At 41.4% G+C, this 13,261-nt stretch overlaps 1 protein-coding gene across 5 annotated transcripts in view; it reads right to left on the bottom strand.

The window, feature by feature from the left end:
* The window catches only part of BICDL1 (BICD family like cargo adaptor 1), a 104,514-nt gene that overhangs the window by 27,452 nt on the left and 63,801 nt on the right, over positions 1-13,261 (bottom strand). The gene's annotated exons all lie outside the window — the stretch shown is intronic.

Below are 13,261 nucleotides of genomic sequence, written 5' to 3' on the forward strand. Positions count from 1 at the left end.
CAAGCAGAGGAGACCTTCAGGGGACTCAGAGGCTTCAGCGGATTCAGTGCAAAGGGAGTCTGTTAAGATTTTCCTGCCTTTTGTTTCCCAAGCGTCTCTCTGCAACTTCCTTCTCTGTGAGGAGCATAGGATGAGATGCTGGCTTCCCACCCCCGGTCCATGTGTTCTTTAGTGCTCAAACAAGACCAACCCCCATCTCTCCTTCCACTGCAGTCGAGTCTGTCTTGGTAAAGACCGCTTTGCTAGTCAGAGGAAACAGGCCTAGGAATAGTAAGCTCTCAAATGTTCGATACCGTCATGACTACTCTGTACATTGCAGAAGCTCCGCCAACATCTACTAAACCCAGAGAAAGTCTCAGTGTTTTACATGAAAGAATAAGAGATAAACCTAGTCGCTCAGAAACTCCTTTATTTCTCTCTTGGAAATGTCTTTATCTACATTCTCTCATTCCTTTATTTTCTCTTTATTTCCTCAGCAGGGCCCAAGTAAATCATCTCTGTCTCCATTGCTCATTTCCATTCAACATGGGCACTATTTGAAGTTCCCTGTCATGTCTGTTAATATTCTTTTTTTTTAATTTTTGATTTTTAAAAGATTTTTATTATTTGAGAGACAGAGAGAGAATGTGAGAGAGAGCACGAGCATGGGAGGAGGGCAGGGGGAGAGGGAGAAGCAGACTCCCCACTCAACAGGGAACTCAATGTGGGACCTGATCCCAGGACCCCAGGATCATGACCTGAGCTGAAGGCAGACGCTTAACCAACCAAGCCCAGTTAAGAATGTTTTTTAAAAATATTTTATTTTTAAGTAATCTCTACACCCAGCATGGGGCTCAAATTCACAACCCTGGCATCAAGAGTTGCATGTTCCACCAACTGAGCCAGCCAGTCATCTCGATGTCTGTTAAGATTTTTGCCATTCGGTCCTCAAGGACATCTCATGCAACTTTAAATTCCTGGGGACTGTTGGCTGAGGCACTGATTTCCCACCCTGAGCCATTTATTCTCTAAGGCTGCAACACAGCAAAACACCAAAGACTCTCCTGAATATGCAGGAGAGTATTTTGAAAGAATGCTTCCTTGCTAAGATTTGAACTCTAGTCCTTCTCCGGGAGTCCCAGCCCAGCTTCCCAGTGGCCCTGAACACTGCGCAGTAGAGACAAGAGCCACAGGACAGGTTAAATTAACTGCCTCCAGTGCTTTTTTGAGGTGGAAAAGGGGTCAGTAAGCTTTATGAGTTCCTGGGAGAGATCACTGTGTGCTGAAGTGGTTAGGAGGTGGGATGGTAATAATGTTGATATGGTCGGCTAGCTGTTCAGTGAGGCTCTCACATTAACAGATACATGTTTTATAGTTTTTTTCCCCCAGCTTTTTTTTTTTTTTAAAGATGTATTTATTTACTATAGAGAGAATGCGAAGGTTAGGGGGAGTGGCAGGGAGAGAAGCCCCAAGCAGACTCCCTGGCAAGCATGGGTGCCGCGCAGGGCTCAATCCCATGACCCTGAGATCATGACCTGAGTTAAAATCAAGAGTCAGACACTCAGGTGACTTAGCCACCAGGTGCACCTCAATAGTTGTTTTTATCTTCAAGTGCTGTATAAGCAACGGTCCATCTTTGTCCTGGTCCTGCAGATTCAACAAATATTGCTCCCCTGAACTAGATGGCCATGTAAGAATCTCAGCCTATAGTTCTAATTTTTAAACAGTTACACATATACAACAAAATAAAACCAAACCACCTCTTCTTCCTTATTCTAAATTTAATTACAGACACCACCAGCTTTTTTAGTTTTCTTAATCACTTAGAAACACGTTAGTCATCCTTGCCTAAAATAACGTAAGTGGTATGTACTGAGTACTTACTATGTGCCAAGAATTGTGTTAAATGCTTTAAATGCATTATCTCAATTATCATAACCAAAGTAGTGCCTGTCATGCTCAATTTACTAATGAGGAAACAGGCTCAGGGAAATGAAGGAACCTGCCAACTTCTCAGTAAATGATGGCATCAGAATGGTAAACTTTGGGTTGTCTTGTCTCCAGATTAGGACTCCAATACAGGCATACCCTGTTTGGCTGCACTTCACTTTACTGTTCTTTGTAGAGACTGTGTTTTTCCCAAATTGGGAGGTTTGTGGCAACCTTCATCGAGCCAGTGTGCCCGTGCTATTTTGCCAACAGCCTTTGCTTCCTTCGTGCCTCATGTGTTGCATTTTGGTAGTTCTTGCAGTATTTCAAACTTTTCATCATTATTATATTTCTTCTGGCGATCTGTGATCTGTGACTGTAACTGTTTAAAAATTAGAACTATAGGCTGAGATTCTTACATGGCTATCTAGTTCAGGGGAGCAACATTTGTTGAATCTGCAGGACCAGGACAAAGATGGACCGTTGCTTATACAGCACTTGAAGATAAAAACAACTATTGACCTGTGATCTTTGATGTTACTACGGTAGTTGTTTTGGGGTGCCCACAGGAGACGCAGACTGAATCAATAACATTGGGTGCGTTCTGACTGCTCCACTGCTCTCCTGACGGCCATTCCCCCATCTCTCACCCTCCTCAGACCGTCCCATTCCCGGAGACACAGCAATGTTGACATCAGGCCAGTTAATAACCCTACAGTGGCCTCTAAGTGCTCAAGTAAAAGGAAGAGTTGCAGGTCTCATCACTTTAAATCCAAAGCTGGAAATGATTAAGCTTAGTGAGGAAGGCACATCAAAAGCCAAAAGAGGCCAAAAGCTTGGCCTCTTGCACCGTTAGCCAAGTGGCAGATGCAAAGGAAGAGATTATGAAGGAAATGACAAACACAACTTTTATGTGCACTGGAAAACCAAAAAATTCATTTTACTCACTTTTTTTTTTTTAAAGATTTATTTATTTGACAGATAGAGATTACAAGTAGGCAGAGAGGCAGGCAGAGAGAGAGAGAGGAGGAAGCAGGCTCCCAGCCAAGCAGAGAGCCCGATGCGGGGCTCGATCCCAGGACCCTGGGATCATGACCTGAGCTGAAGGCAGAGGCTTTAACCCGCTGAGCCACCCAGGTGCCCCTATTTTACTCACTTTAATATGGTATTAGTTTCTTTGTGGTGGCCTGGAACCGAACAGGCCATATCTCTGAGGCAGACCTGTACTGCCTTTTTGTATCTTGAAAACAGTTTTTACTTTTTCTTTGTCCCACTATTAACCCAAGCTTTAGCAGTTTGACCAGTCCAAGTCAGCAAGGCTATTTTTCTTTGTTTTCTCCTTCTTAAATGCTAAGAAATTTAATTTAAGACTCTGGAAATTTCTTTTAATAGAATTTAGGGCTCATAAGGAAAATTCCTTCTAATAAATGCTGTAATTTGATTGCCTGTACTGAATTCAACTGACAATCAAGGTTTCAAATAGGTTTAGATTTACAAAAAGCACTGGGTAATTCAGGTGGCTGACCTTATTCTGAATATCACCAGATATTGACAGGGATGGTGAAACAACCAAGGCCCCGAGACGCACCAACCACGGTCAGGTTGCCCAAGCTGTATTAGAGAAGTTCTTGGACACTAGTCTCCTCCCAAAGTGATCTTCCTAGAAGTAAAAATGGTGTCTCTTCCTATCAGGTTGTCTGACTCTGGAGTCTGAGCTCTTAACCACTAAGCTCTAATGGGTTTCCTTTAAATGTTAACTCCTCAGATGTGCTCAGGAATGGACTATTCACAAAGGCTTTTAACCTACATCTCTTATTTGAATATCTAAAAGGCCTAAGATGCAGGAGTAGCTAGCCTCCTTTTGCAGACAAGGAAGTAGAGGCTGAGAAAAAGTGGCAATGCCTTGGTCTTAGGCTTCGCAGTGCTGCGCTCTCCCACGCGTACAGCCACCTCCAGCCCCGCGGCCAGTCATTTGCCTGTTATGGTGCTGGAGGGGATGTATCACTCAGAGTGATAAACCTACTCCCACGTGCAAGAGCTATTGTAAATTATTTTCTTCTTCAGAGATGACCTTGGCTCAGATCGTTAGACCTAACAGAATGATTAAAAGCTATTTCTGCACATAAATTAAGTAATAATCTAAGTTCGTACATAACTTTAATGTTCTAGATGCTTTCTGATCAAAGGATGAGGAAGCCTGCAAAGCCAGTCCTAGCTCTATAACGAACTTCAGACCATCTTTGAAGTTCCTCAAGTAGCAGAGTTAGCCAGGACAAAAGTGGTCTCTCTAAAGGGACTTGTTCAGCTCCCGAGAGGAGGGATAGAACAATGGAAAGAAAAAAAGTTGAGTGAGATGATCAGGATTAGAGTTCCTATCCTACCATATATATGTGTGTGTATGGAAGTTAAGGGAGTTGTTTAATTTGAGCATCATTTGGCCAGATTATATAGACCTACTCCTCTTTTCCATACTATTATAAAAAGGGCAGGTCTAGAGGAATGCCCCTTTCCCTATTTCCCATTCAGGACCTTGTGAGGTTGAGTTGAATCACTAAGTTTAGGGAAATGAAGGAAAGAAATAGCACAATGCATACAAATTTACGACAATTGTGGGAAATGGTAAAAGACCCAAGGATCAGTGGTTTTTCTGCTTTTTGTTTTAAACAAGGTGCTACTGAGAACACCATGTGTGCACAGTCCACTTCCTGGTTTCCACTGGGGACAGCCCGTCAAGTGACTTGGCTAACATCATGGAGGTGGTGGGTCAAGCTCAAAAATATGGAGAAACACAGAAGTATTTGGCAGCCATATCCTTTAGTTCTGCTCTCCTGGTGGCCTTTCAAAGCTATCCAACAGCCAGCAAATATTCAGAAGCCATATCCCTCCTACAGATACAAATTTTCCTACTTCTAGTTTTGGGGCAGCAGTCATGGCCCTGAGACAGTTTTTGGTGATTGTGGTAGGGGGGTAATACTGGGACAATTCAGTTTTCTTTCTTTCTCCCCCCACCTTTTAAAAAAAAGATTTATTTATTTATTTGAGAGAGAGGGAGCACACACACGTGGGCAGAGGGAGAGAATCTCAAGCACACTACCCACTGAGCGTTGAGCCTGGTACAGGGCTCAGTCCCATGATCAATGAGATCAAGACCTGAGCCGAAATCATGAGTAATCATGAGTCAGATGCTTAACCAATGGAGCCACCCAGGTGCCCTGCCCAATTCAGTCTTAAAGTAGAAAATGCCAGGGTCTTACGCAGTCGACTTCTCAGAATGATGATTCTGGCTACTGTGCTGATGAAGCAGCCAGTAACAGCTATGGCAAAAATGTGGCAAAGCGTGACATCTGTAATCATAGGCGAATATAAGAAAGATGGTATAGTTTTAGTTCAGGTATTTGTTCTTCGCTTTTTGAAATCAAAAATTGTTTCCATAATAAGAGTAACAAATGTTCAGAATAAAAATAGAGGATTTAATTGAAATTGGAAGGACTGAGATGAGTTACAGTCCCCATTTGTCCCTAGTCATCAGTGCCACTCTCCAGTGAGATCTTTAATATCATTCCTATTACAGATATTTCATGTGAGTCCTAGAAATTGTCTATTCATATCTAAAACATCACAAAAGTTTTGCCTTTAAAAATACCTATGGGGGCGCCTGGGTGGCTCAGTGGGTTAAAGCCTCTGCCTTCGGCTCAGGTCATGATCCCAGGGTCCTGGGATCGAGCCCCACATTGGGCTCTCTGCTCAGCAGGGAGCCTGCTTCCTCCTCTCTCTGCCTGCCTCTCTGCCTAGTTGTGATTTCTGTCAAATAAATAAAATATTAAAAAAAAATACATTATAGGGCATGTGGGTGGCTCAGTCAGTTCAGAATCCAACTCTTGATCTCAGCTCAGGCCTTGATCTGATCTTGATCTTGATCAAGCCCTGAACTGGGCTCCAAGCTGGGCATGGAGTTTACTTTAAAAACAAACAAACACACATGTATTTTTTAAAAAAGATTTTATCTATTTATTTGACACAGAGAGAGATCACAAGTAGGCAGAGAGGCAGGCAGAGAGAGAAGAGGAAGCAGGCTCCCTGCTGAGCAGAGAGCCCGATGCGGGCGGGGCTCGATCCCAGGACCCTGAGATCACGACCTGAGCTGAAGGCAGAGGCTTAACCCACTGAGCCACCCAGGTGCCCCACAAATATGCATGTATTTTACATCTTTCCAAGCCAATATATAGATCTACCTTATCCTTTTTAACAACTGTTTAGTTATGCGAATATAACATAATTTAACTAATCCCTACTTATGAACATTTAGAGTGCTCCAATTCTTTGCTATTACAAACACTGCTGCAGAAAACATCCTTGCTTAACCATCTTTGTGCTTGTGGGAGAATATCTTGTAAGTGAATAAATTCCTAAAAGTGGCATTGTTAGGTAAAAGGTAAGCATATTGGGGCACCTGGGTGGCAATCGTTAAGCAGAGTTAAGCGTTTACTTTGGCTCACGTTATGAACCAAGGAACCTGGGCTCGAGCCTCATATCAGGCTCCCTGCTCAGCGGGAAGTCTACTTTTCCCTCTCCCATTCCCCCTGCTTCTGTTCCCTCTCTTGCTCTGTCAAATAAATAAATAAAATCTTAAAAAAAAAAGTTATGAATATTCACATTGACAGGTATCGCCAAACCACACCCCCAAAACATTGCACCAGTTTATATCCCCATCAACAGAGTACAAATACGCCTGCTTCTCAATACCTTGCCACCAATGGGTAATATGAAACATTTTAATCTTTAGATACTAATTTCTAACATTTATTTTTTTTTTAGATTTTATTTATTTATTTGACAGAAAGAGAGAGACAGCAAGAGTGGGAACACAAGCAGGGGGAGTGGGAGAGGGAGAAGTGGGCTTCCCGCTGAGCCTCTACATGGGGCTCGATCCCAAGACCTCGGGACCATGACCTGAGCCGAAGGCAGATGCCTAACGACTGAGCCACCCAGGCATCCCTATTTCTAACATTCTTATTTCAAAAACATTGTCTTTTTTACTTTTACTGATTACAGACTGGATGATAAAGAAAATGAGACATTTGAGAAATTACTCTAGTTCTGTTAAAGAGTGCTGAAAAGCCCAATACTTATATATCGTTGAACTATCTGGCATGAACTCCTTTTATAATCAGAGTGCTTGGGTTATTATTAATTAAGCCTCAAGCTGGCAAAACAGAATGACTCTGTGTTCCTTCTCCCTGATATGCCTGATTTGGTTAGAGTACCTTCTAGGACACTTTACTTTCCCGCTACTGAGCAGAGCTATTCTAGGATTTCTTTATGACTCCTTATGGTTAGGCATTTGGGATCTTCCCGTATTTCACAATTATAATGAATACATGTCACTGGTGGGTAAGTAGCACTTGAATAGAAATGCAATTGACAACCTTACTGTGTCAGAAAGGGAGATGAATATGCTTTAGAAAAGAAAATCTAGGGTCACCTGGGTGGCTCAGTGGGTTAAGCCACTGTCTTCAGCTCAGGTCATAATCTCAGGGTCCTGGGATCGAACCCCGCATCGGGCTCTCTGCTCAGCGGGGAGCCTGCACCCCCCACCTCTCTCTGCCTACTTGTGATCTCTCTTTGTCAAATAAATAAGTAAAATCTTAAAAAAAAAAAAAAGAAAGAAAAGAAAATCTACACCAATATAAAACAAAATGGGATTATTATTAGCCTTTGCTTAACTGAAAAATCCAATTATCCAGAGACTGTATTTTCTTATCTTCCAGGCTTTATTGTTAAAAACTTTCAAATTCATTAATGGGTGCCATGAGCCTACTGACAACATATTACATGACAAACCTTTTATTTGCTCTCTTGATTATTTATAATAATAATAGTCACAGCCATCTACTAGATGATCATAAATCAAAGTAAAAAATTAAATTCGTCTTTTTGTTCTCACTAGGCTTCCGTATGCCAATTCCTCCCAAAGGTTTTCAAAAATAACACTCAGAAGTGCGGTTTGTCATGTATTTATATTTTCCTTAATGTATGAAGACAATAAGACTTTCACTACTACTTTTACAAAGAAAGGCTTCATATCTACTAATACAGCTTACGTGGACTGACCCTCCTACTGAAAACGACTAAAAATACTGCGTAAACCAGAAAAGACTTCTTGGAAGCATCAAGGAGCTGACAAATACAGTGGCAGCTCTATGTTAATGTTCACGTGTGCAAATTATTACAACCACCCAGTGGAATACAAGCAGTAAGAAATAAACCCAACTCCACCACAAATGAATAAGGAAACTACAAGGAAGGACATGGAGAAAATAACTAAATGAAGTAACTGGAAAATAGTCTTTTGACTACATTGTAACGTTTGAGAGAAAAAGAATATACACAGACATTGTACTGTAGTTAATACATTTGTTTCTCACAGAGATGGATAAGAGATTCTGACCCCACTCTAACAGAATTGAACATATAAGTAAATATATCACATATAATGAGAACGAGGTTCTTCTCTTGCAGAAAAATAAGACACAAATAAGGAAAGAAGAATAGAATGAATTCTGTGCTGCTAGACTGGAACCAGAGATACTGGTATGAACTTACTAGGATGTATACAAATGGACAGGTTGAGAAATAATTATGGATGTTTGTTAATGAAAAGCATTATTAGGCAAGTATCCCAGTGTTAGTGTATTTTCCTTATTGCCTAAATCTGTCTTCTGAGAGGGCCCCAAAGTAACAACATCCCAAGGCTCCTTGGAGAAATGGCTGACTCCAGGGTTGGGGCAGGAAATACACAAGATGAGCTTGGATTATCTTGTGATGCCGGAAAGAAAGGAAGTGCTCATAAAATGATGGAGACGTACTGAAGAGGCATAGGTGTTAAGCTGAAGGAGCTCCCAATGGCTAAGACTAAGACCATGTGGTCAATAAAACAACAACGGTGATGGATGACAGCACACAGAATAAGAGAACTATTCATGAGTTCACACTGATAAATAAATGAACAAAATAAACGTGAGGGGGAAGGGCAGCTCTCTCTTACAGAAGAATCCCAATCAATAAATGTAGAAGGAATGATGACAACAGAAAATCACCATTAAGCAAGCATCACAGTAATAACCACTTCAGGCAAGAACTAGGATGAATGTTACAATGATCGGGCAAAAGTTTGATGAGAAACAGGATATTTGCACAGTCTCAAAGTGTCTCTCCATAAGATTTATTAATTATGGAGGGAAAAATAGTAACCTCACAGTGGGAAAGCCAAGCAGACACTACTTTAGATAAGAGATAAAAGTTAATATCACCAGTAAAAAGAACACCACCACATGTCCTCAATAGGGTGCCCTGAGAAGGGCGTACGTAACTACACATCTGTGCTACTGCTATAAAACTGAACCTCAATCTAATTGTGACAAAACATTAGACAATGTAAGTCGAGGGACTTTTTTACAAAGTAATTGGTCAGTATGCTCCAAATGTAACGAGTTCAAGAAAAACAAAAACAGACTGAGGATTTGTCAGAGATTGAAGGAGACAAAACAAAACAACAAAACATCATGACAACTAAATGCAATAGGGGATCTTCAACTGGATCCTGGGCCAGAAAATAAACACTGGTGGGAAAACTGGCAACATCCCAGTCGTTCTCAGTCCGGTGTTAATCTCCTGTAGTGTACTATGGATACGTAAGATGTTGACATTAAGGGAAGCTGGTAGGGTCTATAAGAATTTTTTAAAAAGATTTTATCTATTCATTTATTTGAGGGGGGGAGACAGAGAACATGTGTGCCCTTGTGAGAGGAGGGGCAGAGCGAGAGGGAGAAGCCCAAGCTGACTCCATGCTGAGCCTGATGCGGGGCTCGATCTCATGATCTCTCATGAGATTGTGACCTGAGCCGAAACCAAGAGTCAGACAGACACTCAACCAACTGATCCATCCAGGCACCCCATTAAAATTTCCATATTGTTTTTCTAACTTCTCTGTATTTGAACATTATTTTTTAAAAAAAAATCAGATTGGTAGTGCCCCTAGACACGTGGCAGAAGAAAATAACTCATCTCTGGAGGATGGTACCTCCATTCAAGTTCAAATTATCTCTACAATTCTCTAATAGAAACAATCAGATTGAATAAAAAATGACTTAAAGTAAAAAAAAAAAACCAACCAATCAGATTATAAGTAAAACAGAAACAAAGCCAAACACACCCATGAAAACAAGGACTCATGAGGAAGAACCAGCAGAAACAAATCTACAAAGACTCCAGATTCTAGAACGACCAGATATAAACTGTAAGACAGATGAAATTGTAAGACAACTTTGTTGATTTTGTTTAGATACATAAAAGATTAAGAACCAACATGTCTAGAAAGAAAAAGTTATAATAATTGAAATTAAAACCCAAGGGGTAGTATCAAAATTGAAAATATCTAAGACATCATTAAAAAAATAAGTCTGGGAGTGCCTGGGTGGCTCAGTGGGTTAAGCCTCTGCCTTCCGCTCAGGTCATGATCCCAGAGTCCTGGGATGGAGCCCCGCATTGGGCTCTCTGCCCAGCGGGGAGCCTGCTTCCCCCTCTCTTTCTGCCTGGCACATGAAAAAATGCCCAGCATCACTGGTCACCAGGGAAATGTAAATTGAAGCCACCACAAGATAACTTGACACATTCTTCAGAAGACTATAATTCAAAAGACAGACAACACAAAATGCTAGCAATTGTGGAACAACTAGAATTCTTGTATATTGTTGGTGGGAGTGTAAAATGGCAAAACCCACTTTGGAAAAAAGCCTTGTAGCTTCTTACAAACGTCATGAACAGAGCTTAAGAACACATGAAGGGGCACCTGGGTGGCTCAGTGGGTTAAGCCTCTGCCTTCGGCTCAGGTCATGATCTCAGGGTCCTGGGATCGAGCCCTGTATCCCATCGGGCTCTCTGCTCAGCGGGGAGCCTCTTCCCCCTCTCTCTCTGCTTGCCTCTCTGCCTACTTGTGATCTCTACCTGTCAAATAAATAAATAAAATCTTAAAAAAAAAAAAGAACACACGAAACAACTGAAAAGCAAATCACCAAATTAAAAGACTAATCAGAAGGAATAAGACTAGTCTGAAGGCATTATCCAGACAACAGTGCACAGAAACAGAGATGGAAGACAGAAGAGATAAGTCAGCACATGCTCTGTAAGTATAAACTTCAAGTCCATAAAAGGGCAGAGCAAATGGGAGAGAAAATAATGGCTGAAAATCTCCTAAGTGATGAATAAACCGATTCAATCCTTAAGAAGCCTAATGAAATGTAAGAAAAACAAAACTTAAGCCGTAAGAAGATGTAAGCAAAACAAAACTTAAGCCGTAAGAAGTAGAGTAACACTGATGTTTGCAAATATTTGAAGTAAAGCATTTTTAATTTATTTTCATTTTTTTAATTTTTTTATTTTTTATTTTTTATTTTTTTTAAAGATTTTATTTATTTATTTGACAGAGAGAGAGGTCACAAGTAGGCAGAGAGGCAGGCAGAGAGAGAGGAGGAAGCAGGCTCCCTGCAGAGCAGAGAGCCCGATGCGGGGCTCGATCCCAGGACCCTGAGATCATGACCTGAGCCGAAGGCAGCGGCTTAATCCACTGAGCCACCCAGGCGCCCCTCATTTTTTTTATTTTTAAAGACTTTATTTATTTGACAGAGAGAGAGATCACAGGTAGGCAGAGAAGCAGGCAGAGGGGGAGGGGGAAGCAGGCTCCCTGCTGAGCAGAGAGCCCGATGTGGGTCTCAATTCCAGGACCCTGAGATCATGACCTGAGCCAAAGGCAGAGGCTTAATCCACTGAACCAGCTGGGCACCCCAAAAAGGAAAGCATTTTTTTAAAAAAGATTTATTTGAGAGAGAGAGACAGTGTATGAGAGAGAGGGAGTTTGAGCCGAGGTGGGAGGTGGCACTGAGCAGGAAAGCCTGACATGGGACAAGATTCCTTGACTCTGGGATCATGACCTGAGCTGAAGGCAAACACTTAAACTGAGCCACCCAGGTGCCCAGAGAAAAGCATTTTCTTTTCCTGGTCTCTCATCTTAGGTTCCAACTAGTGTGAAGCATATTTTACTAATTATTTTAATCTATCTCTTGCTAGACCTTAAGCTCTGGTATCCAGGACATTACTTAGCACATCATTGGTGTTTGATGCATCTTTGATGCATGTTTGGAGAACAACGGTTTATATTTTATTAGAAAATTACTTTTTGGGGGACCTGGGTGGCTCAGTCGATTAAGCAACAGCCTTCAGTTAGGGTCATGATCCCAGGGTCCTGGGATTGAGTCCCACATCAGGCTCTCTGCTCAGTGGAGTGCCTGCTTCTTCCTCTCCTTCTGCCTGCCGTTCTGCCTTCTTGTGCTCTCTGTCAAATAAATAAATAAAAATCTTTTAAAAAAGGGGTACCTGGGTGGCTCAGAGGGTTAAAGCCTCTGCCTTCGGCTCAGGTCATGATACCAGGGTCCTGGGATCGAGCTCCGCATCACGCTCTCTGCTTGGCGGGGAGCCTGCTTTCCCCCCTCTCTCTGCCTGCCTCTCTGCGTCCTTGTGATCTCTCTCAAATAAATAAATAAAATCTTTTTAAAAAGTCTTAAAAAATAAGAAAATTACTTTTCCTAGCAAGTTATGTTTCATGTATTATGTTATAATACAGAGTATCCTCTTTAAATTCTGCAAAGCACAACTTTACCACTAAGCCAGAATAAACACAGAAATCTAACAATTCTCTTAAGCAAAAAATCTGAGATTTTAATAGAATGAAATGAAGTTTTACATTGCTCAAGACTTTCATTTTGTTTTATTTTTTAAGTAATCTCTACACCCAGTTTGGGGCTTAAACTCACGACCCTGAGATCAAGAGTTGCATGCTCTTCCAATTGAGCTAATGAGGTACCCCCATTTTGTTTTAATTTTTTTCTTTTTTTAAGTACGCTTCATGCCCAAAGTAGGACTTTAAACTCATGACCCTGAGGTCAAGTCTCATGCTCCAATGACAGAGCCAGCCAGGTACTCCAAATTTCATTTATTTTTTTTAGTAATCTCTATACCCAATGTGGGCTCAAACCCATGACCCTGATACCAAGAGTTGCTCGCTCTTCTGACTGCGCAAGCCAGGTTCCCCCAAGCCCTTCATTTTAATGTTTAATAGGAATCTGTTTTTCTGAACAACTCGTAGTTCATCACCTATGAAGGAAGAATCCACATAATTCATGTTGTATTCTTGGGTTCTCACATGTTTTTGCTGTTACACGATAACACCGTGGCTGGAGACACCTGCTGTGCTCTTTACTGATACTGCCTTCTTTCAGACACATGGTGTAGGCAAAAGAAA

The sequence above is a fragment of the Meles meles genome, chromosome 12 (assembly GCF_922984935.1).
Source record: "Meles meles chromosome 12, mMelMel3.1 paternal haplotype, whole genome shotgun sequence".
NCBI lineage: Eukaryota > Metazoa > Chordata > Mammalia > Carnivora > Mustelidae > Meles > Meles meles.